The 15,359-nt window shown below is 30.6% G+C and overlaps 1 long non-coding RNA gene across 2 annotated transcripts in view; it reads left to right on the top strand.

Annotated features, from left to right (window-relative positions):
- LOC142318026 (uncharacterized) overlaps window positions 1-15,359 on the top strand; it is a 314,434-nt gene that overhangs the window by 266,453 nt on the left and 32,622 nt on the right. The gene's annotated exons all lie outside the window — the stretch shown is intronic.

Consider the following 15,359-nt stretch of genomic DNA (forward strand, 5'->3'; position numbering starts at 1 on the left):
GGATGAGTGATCGATGGGTTGCGTTTTATATGGGACAACCTGTATTATTTACACCAGTTTGATAACCTTTTTTTATTATACCATCTTTAAACTCATTCGTATTATGTGTATCTAACTTTATGAAAGAAGTAAGTTTGATAAATGAAGTAGGCTAACATTATATTTTGGACTGTCCTAAATCCGATCTTCCAAAAGTCGTATTAACTTTTAAGAATATTTTCATATTTTAAATAGGCCGTGACTTTTGAATGTTTGTGATAAAAGGAATATGTTGCAAATGATTATGATTTGATCGATATGATTATGTAAATAATTTTTGTAGTGATTGAAGGTACAAAAAGGATAGGAAAGCGTATTATTTTGGGTAAATCCTACTAGAACTACGTCAAGCTACAATATTGGATTTTTCTTTCCGAACAGTCTTATTCAGGACCTGTTGTACGCAAAAAAAATGCAAACTCATTATGGTCGTGTTAATAAAGAATAAAATGGTTAAAAGGTTTTTTAATAATTATTACTCCGACTTAAGCTGCTTTTCTTAAAAATTAAATAATAGAATAAATTTAAGTTTCTTACATGTTTGAGAAAACACGATGAATATCTCGTTTTAATGAACGATGAGGATTAAATATTTTTTGAAGTATAAAAAGACTATAGCTGCTAACAAGTGGAATGAGTTAATTTACTTAACGAGGAAGAAAAGCCCGCTAGTGAGGTCGTCTCCTTCCTTATCGAGATCCTGTGCTGCGTAAGTCGCAAGTAGGAGGAAGTAATAAAGTTCGGTCGGTAAAGTTCAAATAAAGGTTCCGCGGAACAAAAGAGTGATTTGAACGACTGTCCCGGGCGGCTCAGCATCGGTCGGGGTTAACATTAACCCGCCGGTCGGTGGTGGAGGCGTTTGTCTTTACCACTCCTACGTTATTTGTATGTCTTATTGTTCTTTCTTTTTTCTCACTCCCTTCTTTTCAGGTCGCTGTTTGTTGATTACATTCTGACCGCTAGTCTTAATGAACTATTGTTTTTTATTTTGCGGACGCGTTCTATTTACTAATTACTCGCATTTTCAATTATACTTCTTTGTTTTCTTTCAATTTATTTTACTGTCAAACTTCCGATTATCATTTGACAGTTTTAATCTATATATATTTTTGCTTGTACCGTCAGGTTAAGGGTGAAATTAAAATGGGCGTATTTAGTTCATTAAAATCATCATTGAAAGTCGTATCTGTAATTCATTTTATCTTTTCAGCGGTTAGCTCGTTACAGTTCAATTATTTTCCTTTAAGTACTTACTAACTACTACATTATTTAAAAAAATCATTGTTGTATATTTAGTTTTTAATTTCTACTTCTATTGCGGTGTAAAATAATAAAATATATTATTTAAATATTAAATTTAACTTTTTATAAATTTCTTTTGAAAGATTCTTATTACTTTAAAAGTACGATGAATAATGTAATTTTATTAAACTATTTCGGTTAGATATTTTAAAGATTAAAGATGGAGGATGTTAACATTTAAGTAGAATTAGTTAATTTATTTACGAGGAAAACGACCCCGATAGTGAAGTTGAATTTTCTACCTTATCGAGAGCGGATAAATTTATATAGTCTCATTTAATTTTTAATCGGACAAATTCGCATATATAGATCCTTTAGTTAAAAGACTAGCGAATCCTTTTTTGCCCTCGAGTTTGTGTGTGCAATCCGTCGGCGACTTTCAAAGCGCTAAAAGAGTTCAATGAGACTTAAATTATCATTCTGTAAATCTTGTAAAAAAAACAAGTTCGTTCTTAGCGATATTTGATACGGGTTTAGATTGCCTTCTGGAAAACAACAGTGACCAAACTCTTCGATTTGTTTTCTAGCCGATATTTTGTTTTCCAATTCGATTCATTTACTGTAAGTGTTTAATTTGAAAACGAGAAAAATTGTATTCTAAAAAAATTATTTTTTCCTATAGCAGATGAAATAGAAACGAAAACGATGAAATATTTTTCATCGTTTTCGATGAAAAATATTTTTTCTGTGTTCATGTTTATTGTTGATTCTGTTTCCTTATTTTGCGATCGAACCAAATAATATATTTTATTTTAGTTAATATATTTTTATTTCAATTGTTTTTACTTGGGTGCAACTAAACCTGTTAAACAAACCATCTAAACGCATAGATTACCAAATTCACTGTATTATTATGTACTGTAGCCCATTGAAAGCTAGTGTTACTCTGTACAATATATTTATTTTATATCGGTAATACATTCATAAATTAATAGTATTTGTTTCTGAGGGGAAAGGAATTGCTAATTACCTGTAATTTTTATGCCTCGAAACCTCTGTACTGGTCGTATTTTCTCGAGTATTTTCATACATGATTTAGACGATTCTTTTCCACGTAGAAATATATTAATTTAGTTTGTTCTTATTAATTAAAATTAGGGTAGAGGTGTGTAGACTATAACGAAGTAGTTTACATATCATAATCACCCAGGATATATTTTCTCATTAATTTATTTCTATTATCACAATTATTATGTAATATTTTTATAAACTGTTTTTTTTTTTTAATGAATTATAGCTACATTGGCATTTTGCTTGTCGTAGATAGCGATCTATAAAAAAAATGCTTGCAGGTTCCGGGAATTTATAATGTATGTTTTATTGAGGATATTTTTATTTGCGGTTTTCATATGTAACAGATAACTTTTCTCTAAGATAAAGTTTTAATTCGTCAACTGTTAAAATCTTTGATAAATTCCAAATAAATTGCAGTTTTATTTTTAGAATATCATTACCGAGAAAATAAATTAATTATAACATAATGAACTTTGTAGAATACATCCTGTCGTTAAGTAAAAGAAAGCCGTGAAGTGCGCGTGCGCAAGCAAGGGACATACCTGTCGTCGCCCTCCTCATTAGCCTTGGCTGATTAGGTGGCCACCTCTCTTCACCTCCTCGTCGTATACTTCACCCCTACTCTTATTCATTTGGCAATCGATCTCCAGTGACGTCATCGCTCGAGTACACAACCCCCGGGCTCCAGCCGACCTAAAAACTAAAGCCACAATTTTCACCCGTTAAACAGTTTTTGTTCTTTCGTTTCTTTTTTTTCGTCAAATCGTTTCGTGTTTTATTAATATGTTATTTTACTTTTCTGTAGATACGGGTGAAATAAATCGGTGGAATATTTTCTTTTTTATATAATAGGCTTCCGTTCAAGTTTTTTTATGGCATAGAATTTTTTTTTTAGTCTCTTAAAGATTAATTAGGATGGCATAAACACTATCGTTTAAGAAGTAGTAAATGATTAGTTTTTAATCGATAAACTGGATGAATCGAAAATGAAATAAAATTAAAAAAATTTTCCACGTTTATTATATTTTTTTATTTGGAATTTACAAAAAATAAAATAATTTTATTAGAAGTTTATTGAAAGGCTAAATCAAAACCGTACGATAACCGCAGTATAAAAAAAAATGTTTGTTTTCTAGTACGTATTTGTTTTTTGATTGTAAATCGGTTGAAGCAGTTTTTTTTTTGTTAGGTTTTTTTATTTGTCAATGGAAGAGAGAGATCTAATAAGAAGTTTGCACTTTTTTGGAATGAGGGACTATATATTGAACACGAAGAAAAGTAAAATTGATAAAATTCAATAAAATGAAATGAAAAAGTAAACGTGATATACGAATTTCAAAAATTCATATACAAGAAATAAAAATCAATAGTAACATTTATATATTTTTTTCATTAAATTAAAAAAAAGTAAACCGTAACTAAATGTGTGTAAGAAAATCAATGTTGCCGATAAAAGCAATTTATAATAATCGGTACAACCCAGTCACCAAATAATGTCAACCTACAATAATATGATTAATTTGCACTTCACCAGATGTTCTCAAACCTTTTTTTCTCGTACCATTCATGGGAATCATAAATCAATATCGTACCGCTAAATTATTAAATATATAACATCTCATTAGGATAGCTATAAAATTATATCTCAAAATGGTAAAGCAATAAAAGAAATTAAAACTTTTTTTTTAAATTATCTACTCGTATTTATATGATAAAAGGGTTATAATTTTTCTATTTGTTACAAATTTTTTAATCGAGTTTACAAAAATGTTTATTTACTTTACAAAGAAATATTATTACAATATGTATTTACTTACATTATTGAGTAAAATATTCTTAAAAAGTCAGTGAGATGAATGGTGCTGCATGCTTGAAACAAGTAAAGAAATAATATCTGGTTCAGTTGGACTTAATTTTAAGCGGAAATTTTGCTAAGTTGAAGAACAGAGATTTTGTTGTGTGTTAGCTAGGTTTCCAGGAATGATATCCAGTATGAAAGAATTTTGTTTAACTAGTCATGCATCAAAAATCTTAACTAGAATTCTATGCAGAAGAATTGAGAGGAGAGTGGAGGAAGTGTTAGGAGAAGACCAATTTGGTTTCAGGAAAAGTATAGGGACAAGGGAAGCAATTTTAGGCCTCAGATTAATAGTAGAAGGAAGATTAAAGAAAAACAAACCGACATACTTGGCGTTTATAGACCTAGAAATGGCATTCGATAACGTTGGTTGGAAAAAAATGTTCAGCATTTTAAAAAAATTATCTAACAATTTAGATTCGGAGTAACAGTACGAGGTGAAAAGATAAAGATGCTTACGATTTGCTGATGATATAGTAATTCTAGCCGAGAGTAAAAAGGATTTAGAAGAAACAATGAACTGTATAGATGAAGTCCTACGCAAGAACTATCGCATGAAAATAAACAAGTACAAAACAAAAGTAATGAAATGTATTAGAAATAACAAAGATGGACCGCTGACTGTGAAAATAGGAGGAGAAAAGATTATGGAGGTAGAAGAATTTTGTTTTTTGGGAGGTAGAATTACTAAAGATGGACGAAGTAGGAGCGATATAAAATGCCGAATAGCACAAGCTAAACGAGCCTTCAGTAAGAAATATAATTTGTTTACATCAAAAATTAATTTAAATGTCAGGAAAAGATTTTTGAAAGTGTATGTTTGGAATGTCGCTTTATAGGGAAGTGAAACTTGGACGATCGGAGTATCTGAGAAGAAAAGATTAGAAGCTTTTGAAATCCGGTGCTATAGGAAAATGTTAAAAATCAGACGGGTGGATAAAGTGACAAATGAAGAGGTATTGCGGCAAATAGATGAAGAAAGAAGCATTTGGAAAAATATAGTTAAAAGAAGAGACAGACTTATAGGCCACATACTAAGGCATCCTGGAATAGTCGCTTTAATATTGGAAGGACAGGCAGAAGGAAAGAATTGTGTTGGCAGGCCACGTTTAGAATATGTAAAACAAATTGTTAGGAATGTAGGATGTAGAGGGTATACTGAAATGAAACGACTACCACTAGATAGGGAATCTTGGAGAGCTGTATCAAACCAGTCAAATGACTGAAGACAAAAAAAAATATTTAATTTTTATTGAGCCTTTCCTTTTAGGTATACCTAAATAAAGACTGAATAGTTTTAGTTCATTATTAAATTAGGAAAGTAATGGAGATTACCTGCTTGACAGGCTTGAAGAGTCTTGTTATGTATTCTATTTTGGGGAAAAAATCTTACTTCAAAATTGACGAATGATAAAATTATAGTTCTTTTATTAGTATAATAATTTCTGGGATTAGGATAATCAACAAAAAGGAATAAGGGATAAAAAGTGTCTTTTTTTGTAAAAAATTATTGCAATTACTCTTTTAGTATTTTTCAGCGTTTAATATTAAATTATAATTGAAATTATGAAATTGTGCTGCTCTATAAGAAAGTTGATAAATAAAAATAACTTATTTGTATTTGTAAGGATTATTTTACTGATTTTTTTTTTTTTTTGTGGAAAAGCAAATTTTCACAGCCTTCCTCTTTTTCAAACAGGGAAACTGCCCAAGGCATAAGATGGGTTTTCTCTTCAAGTGAGGTGTTTCTTTTCTTTTCTTTTTTTTTGTAAGCAAAGGAAAAGAAACAGTCTACCCTTATAACAGAAGAAGAAATACAAGTTTTCACTTATCTTTCTTTCTTTTTTTTTTTAGTTTTGCATTTAATTTTTCGCATTTATTCTTAACGTTCTATCATATAATTTATGTGCCCTTCAGATAACCGCATACTAAATTTGTTATCCATTTGTTCATTATTTCGGTTGATCATAAAAACATTTTTATTAAATCCAGGAGGAAGCGCCTGCTTTTAACTTTATATCACAGTCTTTCTCTCCATTTACTATTTTTCTTTTTGCAGAATATTTCCCAGTACCGCTGAATTTTACATGTATCAAAACATTAGAAAAAATTTCTGTACTGAAATAATAATTTTGATATTATTTATTTTATACTATAAATAAATTAAGTAAAATATGATTATGTATAAATATACACACAGAAAGTTGGTTCTTATTTCTTGGTATTGTTTAAATACGAATTTTGAAAAAAATTGCAATATTTAGGTTACACCTAGATTTTGATTTGCGTAACTTTCTATGTTATCCACGTAATATGTTCCAGTATCTATAAAAGCATTAATTTTTACTTCTGAATTTTTCGCATCTGAATTTAATAGATTGACAAAATGATCTTCACGTATTATTTATCGAGTCTCGTCGTAACCTTACTCTCAAGACAGTTTTTCTTATAGCGAATTTCTTAAAATTTTTAAAAGATTCTTTTAAAAAAAATAATGAGTACAGAAAATTGAAACAATAATAACACCGGGTTATAAAGGGTCACTACAAAAAAAAAAAGAATCGATAATTAAATCAAGATCGCTGTTTAAATACGTCAGTCAAATAAATAAATAAAATGGAAAGAAACATTAAAATGAATATGTAATAGTGTACATGCGCGCGTGTTTATAATATTATTTGAAAACTGTTAAAATAGAGCTTTAGAAATTGTTTACAGATTATAAAAACAATTTACCGTATAATGTTAATTTTACCTCTTTTTTTCTTTTTTCGTAACGTCCATATAACTTGTTATAAAAAGCAATTTAAATAAATTTTTTTTTTATAAATACAATTAAAAACGCATTCAATCATCGTTAAATGAATGAATTAAGAAAAAAACGATGATTTTAAAATGTTGTACTGATTAGTGTTATAGTAATACAATTTGATTAATTTATATGTAAGTAATTTGTACGAAGATTACTTATAAATCGATATTAATTTATTTAAACCATCAAGTACTAAAAAACATTAAAATTCAGACTCGCCGATTAAAAGAATTTGAATTAACAACTATTATGGAATTTAGGGACCTGAATATCGTTATAGACGAACCTAAAATATATAAGGATTATTATTTTATAGATTCATATAATCTTGGAAAAATGGAAAACACTTAATAAATTTCCTATCAGGACACGGATATTTCTCTGAGTGGAAACCCCTTTAAAGATATTAGAGATACTGAAGAAACTATTACTAGCAATGCTTATAGGAATGACGATCAATGTTCATTTTTCTTTTAAATAAAATACTTATAAAACATTAATTTCCTAAATAGTAACAATTTATTGTTGACTGAATTTACTGAATAAATACAGTAAAACTGAATTTATAATATTTTCAATATAAAAATTATTGAATTACGTTTATTACAAATTCCTAAGAGGTTACTGAATTTTTAATATTGCAATTATTTAAGTCGGTAATATTGTCCAATATAAATAGCGTTAATAAATCGGTTATCAGAATATTATAAAATTGAATTTATTAGATTAACCTATGTGTTATATTACGTAATTGAATAAAATTACGTTATTTTAATTAATTATTCTACATTATAACAGCCTAACTCTTTTAACCTTGTCAAGTTTTATTGTTGTAATTTAAAATAGATTTAGATTTCATTAAATTTATATTTTGTCGAATAAAAATTTTATATGCTCGTGTATACACCTATTATTAATTCAGTTTTAATATGCTATTAGTTTTACTTGTAAATCTATTTACATTAGTGCGTATATTTGAATGAACTTAAGAAGATAATATTCAAATATTAATAATTGTTCGGTCTCATTTAACCTAGTTTACTGCTTGTTTACTTCCCGAACAAACTCTTCTCTTTGCCGAGAACAGAATCTACGGCAAACATAGCGGCAAAGGCAGTTAAAACATCGCCATTACCGCCGTACCAGTGTAACTACAATTAATGATGAGCTGCGATAATTAAATGGGTTATTTCCCGAGTGAATTTCAAATAGAAGTTAAACGGTAAAGATACATTTAGTTAGTTTACCGAATTTAGCTTACCGAAGTTATGCCGCTGCCGCTAAAAGTTTAATATTCTGTAGTTTACAACTTTCTCAATTTCCTCGTTTTTGCCGTTTCTCTTATGTTATCCTTCGTCGAGTGTATAAAATGAATGGATTGAAATGGATGGACATATGCGTCACGTAACTTTCTTGATGTTCTCTCCATTTACGCCATAGCTTTAACTAACTAAGCTACTTTTACGATATGAAATAAGCGAATTTTCTGTATATCGTATACTGTTTAACTCTTACGTGTGTTAAACTTACATATAAAGCGTATGTACTTCGTTTAAATATGTATTTACCGTAATTTCTTCGCGCTTATATATATAATTACGTATAACGAAAAACTTAAATCGCTGTTTGTTATTCAGAATACGACGATGCGTTTGAATTATAAACATCTAAGAAATATCGATGTATTTTTTTGGCGAAAGAATTATTAAATTTTTGAAGAAACTAACAGTAGTGTACAATTTAAATGAAAGATAATAGTTAAATGATTCCAGTAGTTTTGTGGAAAGCCAGTTCCAGCGTTCAAGTCCTAGTAAAGCCAGTTATTTTTACACGGATTTGAATACTAGATCATGGATACCGGTGTTCTTTGGTGGTTGGGTTTCAATTAACCACACATCTCAGGAATGGTCGAACTGAGAATGTACAAGACTACACTTCATTTACACTCATACATATCATCCTCTGAAGTATTATCTGAACGGTAGTTACCGGAGGGTAAACAGGAAAAAGAAAGAAAAGTAGTTTTGTGGAGAATAGATCTTGCTTATTTCGTACTAAATTTAATAAATTAAACTCTACAACGAGATTGAATTGATGAAATGCAAATTAAAATAGAATGCAAAAACCGAACTGTCGATCATAACTGATCTAGAATGTTTATCTGATGTTAAAGTAATATTACTACAATACTGACATCGTAAGCGCACTGTTTAAGGGGTATGCCGTTCTGTTTACTTCACTATTTTAAATGTTTCAGCTACTCCTTGATACGTTTAAGTACGTAGCTGCAGCTATCTATCGAGTGTAAATGAAATAATACGGTTTATTGTTTTATTCATTACGTAGTCTGATCTCTATTCAATAATCTTTATTTAAAAGGATTATCAATTTAATTTGCTTAATTCCTTTCTTTTCATTTTGTTTGATTTCATTTATTTCTATGCCTCTTAGAATTGATAATTCAGTACTTTTGAATTACCATACTGATACGATTGATCGTTTACGTACTTAGTTATCTTAATTGACAAAAACTTGTGTTAGATTATCTTATAGAATAGTTAACGTTATGAAGTTACATGATAAAGTACTTGTACAAAAAATAAACTAGCCGGTGTTCCTCAGATTATCAGTTACGGATGGGAACTCATAATTACAATTTAAATCAGTGATTTTTTTTTTTTGTCTTCAGTCATTTGACTGGTTTGATGCAGCTCTCCAAGATTCCCTATCTAGTGCTAGTCGTTTAATTTCAGTGCTAGTCGTTTAATTTCAGTATACCCTCTACATCGTACATCCCTAACAATTTGTTTTACATATTCCAAACGTGGCCTGCCTACACAATTTTTCCCTTCTACCTGTCCTTCCAATATTAAAGTGAATATTCCAGGATGCCTAAGTATGTGGCCTATAAGTCTGTCTCTTCTTTTAAATATATCTTTCCAAATGCTTCTTTCTTCATCTATTTGCCGCAATATCTCTTCATTTGTCACTTTATCCACCCATCTGATTTTTAACATTCTCCTACAGCACCGCATTTCAAAAGCTTCTAATCTTTTCTTCTCAGATACTCCGATCGTCCAAGTTTCACTTTCATATAAAGCGACACTCCAAACAAATACTTTCAAAAATCTTTTCCTGACATTTAAATTAATTTTTGATGTAAACAAATTATATTTCTGACTGAAGGCGCGTTTCGCTTGTGCTATTCGGCATTTTATATCGCTCCTGCTTCGTCCATCTTTAGTAATTCTACCTCCCAAATAACAAAATTCTTCTACCTCCATAATCTTTTCTCCTCCTATTTTCACATTCAGTCGTCCATCTTTGTTATTTCTACTACATTTCATTACTTTTGTTTTGTTCTTGTTTATTTTCATGCTATAGTGCTTGCGTAGGACTTCATCTATGCCGTTCATTGTTTCTTCTAAATCCTTTTTACTCTCGGCTAGAATTACTATATCATCAGCAAATCGTAGCGTCTTTATCTTTTCACCTTGTACTGTTACTCCGAATCTAAATTGTTCTTTAACATCATTAACTGCTAGTTCCATGTAAAGGATTAAAAAGTAACGGAGATAGGGAACATCCTTGTCGGACTCCCTTTCTTATTACGGCTTCTTTCTTATGTTCTTCAATTGTTACTGCTGCTGTTTTGTTCCTGTACATATTAGGAATTGTTCTTCTATCTCTGTATTTGAACCCTAATTTTTTTTAAATTCTGAACATTTTATTCCAGTCTACGTTATCGAATGCCTTTTCTAGGTCTATAAACGCCAAGTATGTTGCTTTGTTTTTCTTTAATCTTCCTTCTACTATTAATCTAAGAACTAAAATTGCTTCCCTTGTCCCTATACTTTTCCTTAAACCAAATTGGTCTTCTCCTAACACTTCCTCCACTCTCCTCTCAAGTGATTTGTATGAAATTCATTTTAAATTGCATTCTGCTTTAATTCTTGCCCCCTTGAAATTTTTTACTAAAATTCATCCGACCCGATTATAATTTGTAACCTTTTGCTAAAATTCATTCTGAGCAAAAGGTAATTGTTTTACCAAAAGGAGCTTTTTTAGTTTTGTTTGTCCTGTTTTTTTTTTTTTTTTTTTTTTTTTTTTGTCTGTTTATTGTAAATTGTATCCAAAGCGATTAAATACCAGAAATTTATGTTTCGTCAAGAACGAGTGGTCAGACTTTAAATTATAAAACGAGATAATCGTTAAGTTTTATTCCTGTGAATCGCTGTTCTAGTTAGAATAAATCATTTCCTAGTGAAAATAGACTATTTCGTTTATTTATCATACCTGGCAAACTATAAAACCCGTTGAAATTAAAATAATAATTATAAATTGTGATAAATTGCGCGATTGAATTTAAATAAAAGTCTATTTGTTGTAATCGTATTTAAAATGTGAAAATAAAGCTCATGTTGGGAATTACTTACCGAAATAATTGGATAGATATAAATAGTTTCGCTGTGAAAAAATTATCAGTCGCCTACTGATGAAAAGTGTGGTTCAAGAAAATTTTATTTTAAGTAATTAATATTTCGAAAGCAGTTTACTTGATTTTGTTACATGTAGTTTGTAAAATAAATAAATCTTTTTTTCTTAATTTTAACCGCGGGAACTACGTTTAATAAAAATTAACATTTTTTGTAGTAAAAAATACGTTCTCTGTTTAAGCTTTACAGGTCTTCCAATAATATGGATAAATAGATTCCTAAAACCATTCTTCAAGTTTCTGTAAAAATATTAGTAAAATAGATCTCCACTAAGTTTCTTAAATTTTAAGTAAATATCGATGCACTAAGTACATTTAAATTCAACATAGACTCAAGTACAAGACTTAAAGTACATTGATATTTTAGTGTGTCGGTGTGTATACAAACATACAAAGAGACATTCTGGTATTGTGCATAAAAGTACATATTTCTTACATTTTAGAACTATAATATAAATTACATAAATATAAATAATATTTCGAAATTGTGAAGATCTCCGAGTCAAACGATGGAGCAAAACGTAAACAGTAGGTTATCTAACTTTTAGCCGCTGAGAGAAGCTACAAATGTTGGTATCGTTAAGAGTGAGTAGGGGAGATTATATTGTGGAGGCTTAGCGATGGAAATTCCTCTTCACCGCACCGCTTCATTCCCTGGTGTAAGCAAAATAGCATCCCTCATTTTGAAGCGGAAAATGTTACGAATATTAGTTACACATACATCGTTCCTTTAAAAATGTAGAAGTTGATCGCAAAATTTGATTAAAATCAAAAATACTTTAGGATAATCTGCGTCATAATCGTACAAACAAAATGCGAAACAGAATCTTGGTTATAAACTTAAAAAATGTTTAAAAATTAAAAAAAAAATTAATTAAAGCAACTTTTAAAAAAAAAATCTGACAATACAGTTGTAGGACTTTCCCGTCACGCGGCTTTTCTTTTTTATGCACGGCTTACACATAACTTAATTAAAAATATTATCATTTTATTTAAATACAATATTTTTTATTTATTTAATCTAGTGATTCTAACTAAAGCGCGCGCGCGCATACTGTATTTCATTTATTTAATTCTACCGCTCACCTGTGACGTTACAACATAGCAGTCGAGAGTTCTAAGGTTCAAATCCTAGTAAGGTTAACGGATTTGAATACTAGATCGTGGATACCGGTGTTCTTTGGTAGTTGGGTTACAATTAATCACACATCTCAGGAATGGTCGACCTGAGACTGTACAAGACTACATTTCATTTACATTCATACATATCATCCTCTGAAGTGTAATAATACCTTATGGTGGTTCCGGAAGCTAAACAGAAAAAGAAAGAAGACGACTACAGTAGCAGCTGTACGTCAATGCTACACTAGCACTCCTTGTGGATGAAAGGGGTTACTAATGACGCACTATACCTTCTTAGGGCAGTAGTTTATTTAGAGCATTTTTGAAGGTGGGTGCGATTTTGCAAAAAAAGTTTTGGAAATATTTTTTAATTGTTAACAAAATGCGCCTAAGAAAATTAAGAACTTAATTAGGCGAAATCTCGAGATACTGAGGGTGACCTTGCTCTACAGCCTGAGGCTGTAATTTAAGTTGAAAATTAAATTGCATCAATATCCCGTATATAGAAGTAATCTGACCAAGTTTGGTCAAAATTTGTCGAGTAGTTCTAGAGATATAAGGTGATTTAGGGTGCGACACCGAATTTAATTCACACACACACATGTAGAGGTGTTCTAGCAAGGCGCTTTTTCCTCTACTTTCAGCCGTACATCTACTCTCCTCCTCAAACTTCTTGTTATAACTGCTCGGCTGTACATACGAACATCCGAAAACTTTCCATCCTTATTTTGGTTCTTTAGGTATCAAATGTAAAGATCAGGTGAAAACCGCATATGCCCAAATTGGACCGATTACAATACTTTCCCTTCTAAAAGTATAGCTCCGCTATAGCCCTAGATGGGAAAGTAAAAAGTGAATAACATTCACTATTTTAAATTTAGACTTTTTCAGTCTAAATTCTTTTAATTAACGGTCGATTATTTGTTGGTAGTTTACAATTTGATGTTGAGTTCAAATTGAAATTTTAAAGGGAGGTGTAACTACACACCTGTGCAATATAATACTACTGTGTTATATTGGTACAGTGTGATTCACGGGAACCGGACGTTTTTGAAGTGGGTTGTACTAGGGCGTTCGTGGTGGGAGGGGCACGTGGCTGGTGTCTGACGTTTCCTTTGTTCATAGCATTTACATTTTAGTCGTTGAGATGGAGCCGTGGACGCTAGACCAACGCCTGTACGCGTATAACAGTTTTGTGCGAAATGACGAATCCGTAACTGCTGTTAAGCGAGATTTCCGCCGTCAATTTAATATTTATCGTAATGCAAGTGTCCCTTCTCGTAACACAATATTGCGACGGGTAAACAACCTTCGAACAAGTGGTTCAATATTGAAGCATAATTCTGAAATCGCGTACATTGGAGGACCTAAAGATCGCAATTCGTCATCACGTCACCCAGATTGATGTAGTCATGCTGCAAAGAATTGAGGCCAGTTACCGTGAAAGGCTACAACAATGTATTGCCCAAAATGGACATCACTTGCCGGACATAATTTTTTGTTCACGAGTAAGTAACAAATGCTTTGATTTAACAAGTGTTTCAGTACCAATAAACCTTTTTTAAAGTAAATATTCAATTTTTTATGATTATTTTAAAAACATCCGGTTCCAGCGAATGTCCCTTACGTATTAGTGAGATATTTTGTAAATTTCCTTATATATATTTTTTTAAGTTTATTTTACTGAAGACGCTAACCTGTTTTCTGGCTGGAGAAACCCGTGGTTATACAATTTTCTTCTCGCACTACAAAAATAATTGTTGACTGAATCGGTAGATTTGTTGGAGCAATTTCCTAAAGATGGCCCGAAATTTCTTTTCGGTATTGACATCATACTCGATATGAAAGCGTATTTTTTATCTCTTATTCACTCATAATAATACCATTGACCTATGTTTAACCCGTGCAGGCTTAATAATTGAACCTTTTGTCTGAAGTTTTTGCGAATGTAATTTATTTCGATATCTGGTTTACTTTTGTTAATGTATGCACATGCTACTTTTTATTATAACTTTGTAGAAGTTATTTACAGAATATTAAAATTAAGAAATGTCTGTCTACCGTTTCTTAACTTTTTAAACATTTCATATTGAACTTTGAAAAAAAGGTGTAATTTACACTTATGTATACTACTGTTTTATGTAAATACACTTCGTTTGTTTAAAGTGAATGGTTTTTTATCGTATTGTACAGGTATATATTTGACAAATAAACATTCATCTGTGTATTTTGATAAGTGTAAGCGCACAAGCAGACCGTTGTAGAATCAGAAAATTATTCTTCTTGCCGGGTTTAATTAATTATTAATTTAATTTAATTAAATAAGTCTAGATACGTTCGGTTTTAACAAATAGCTACAAAGCGAAACTATTTTGTTCCTGTTGCCTTTGCTGATTTGATTGATGTTAATCGGATCTGTGTGTTAGGCTAATCACTACGGTGTAGATTTATTTTACCGTTCTCTGTTTATCCATATACTTCGCATCGTGTATGTAATAAGATTTAAGACCTAAGCGTTAATTTCCGTCAAAAACCGATCGGCCAAAACAGAATTTACCGAAACGGTAAACGATGTTTTAAAGTTAATCCCTCGTAATTGATTACTACACTACGAAAAACAATTAAATAGTGTAGGAACAGTATGTAGAAGAAGCGTATACGTATTGTTACGGAGAACAGAAAGAGAGGTCGAAATCGGTGAAAAGAAGACGAGCCGA

This window comes from Lycorma delicatula, chromosome 1 (assembly GCF_047948215.1).
Source record: "Lycorma delicatula isolate Av1 chromosome 1, ASM4794821v1, whole genome shotgun sequence".
Lineage (NCBI taxonomy): Eukaryota > Metazoa > Arthropoda > Insecta > Hemiptera > Fulgoridae > Lycorma > Lycorma delicatula.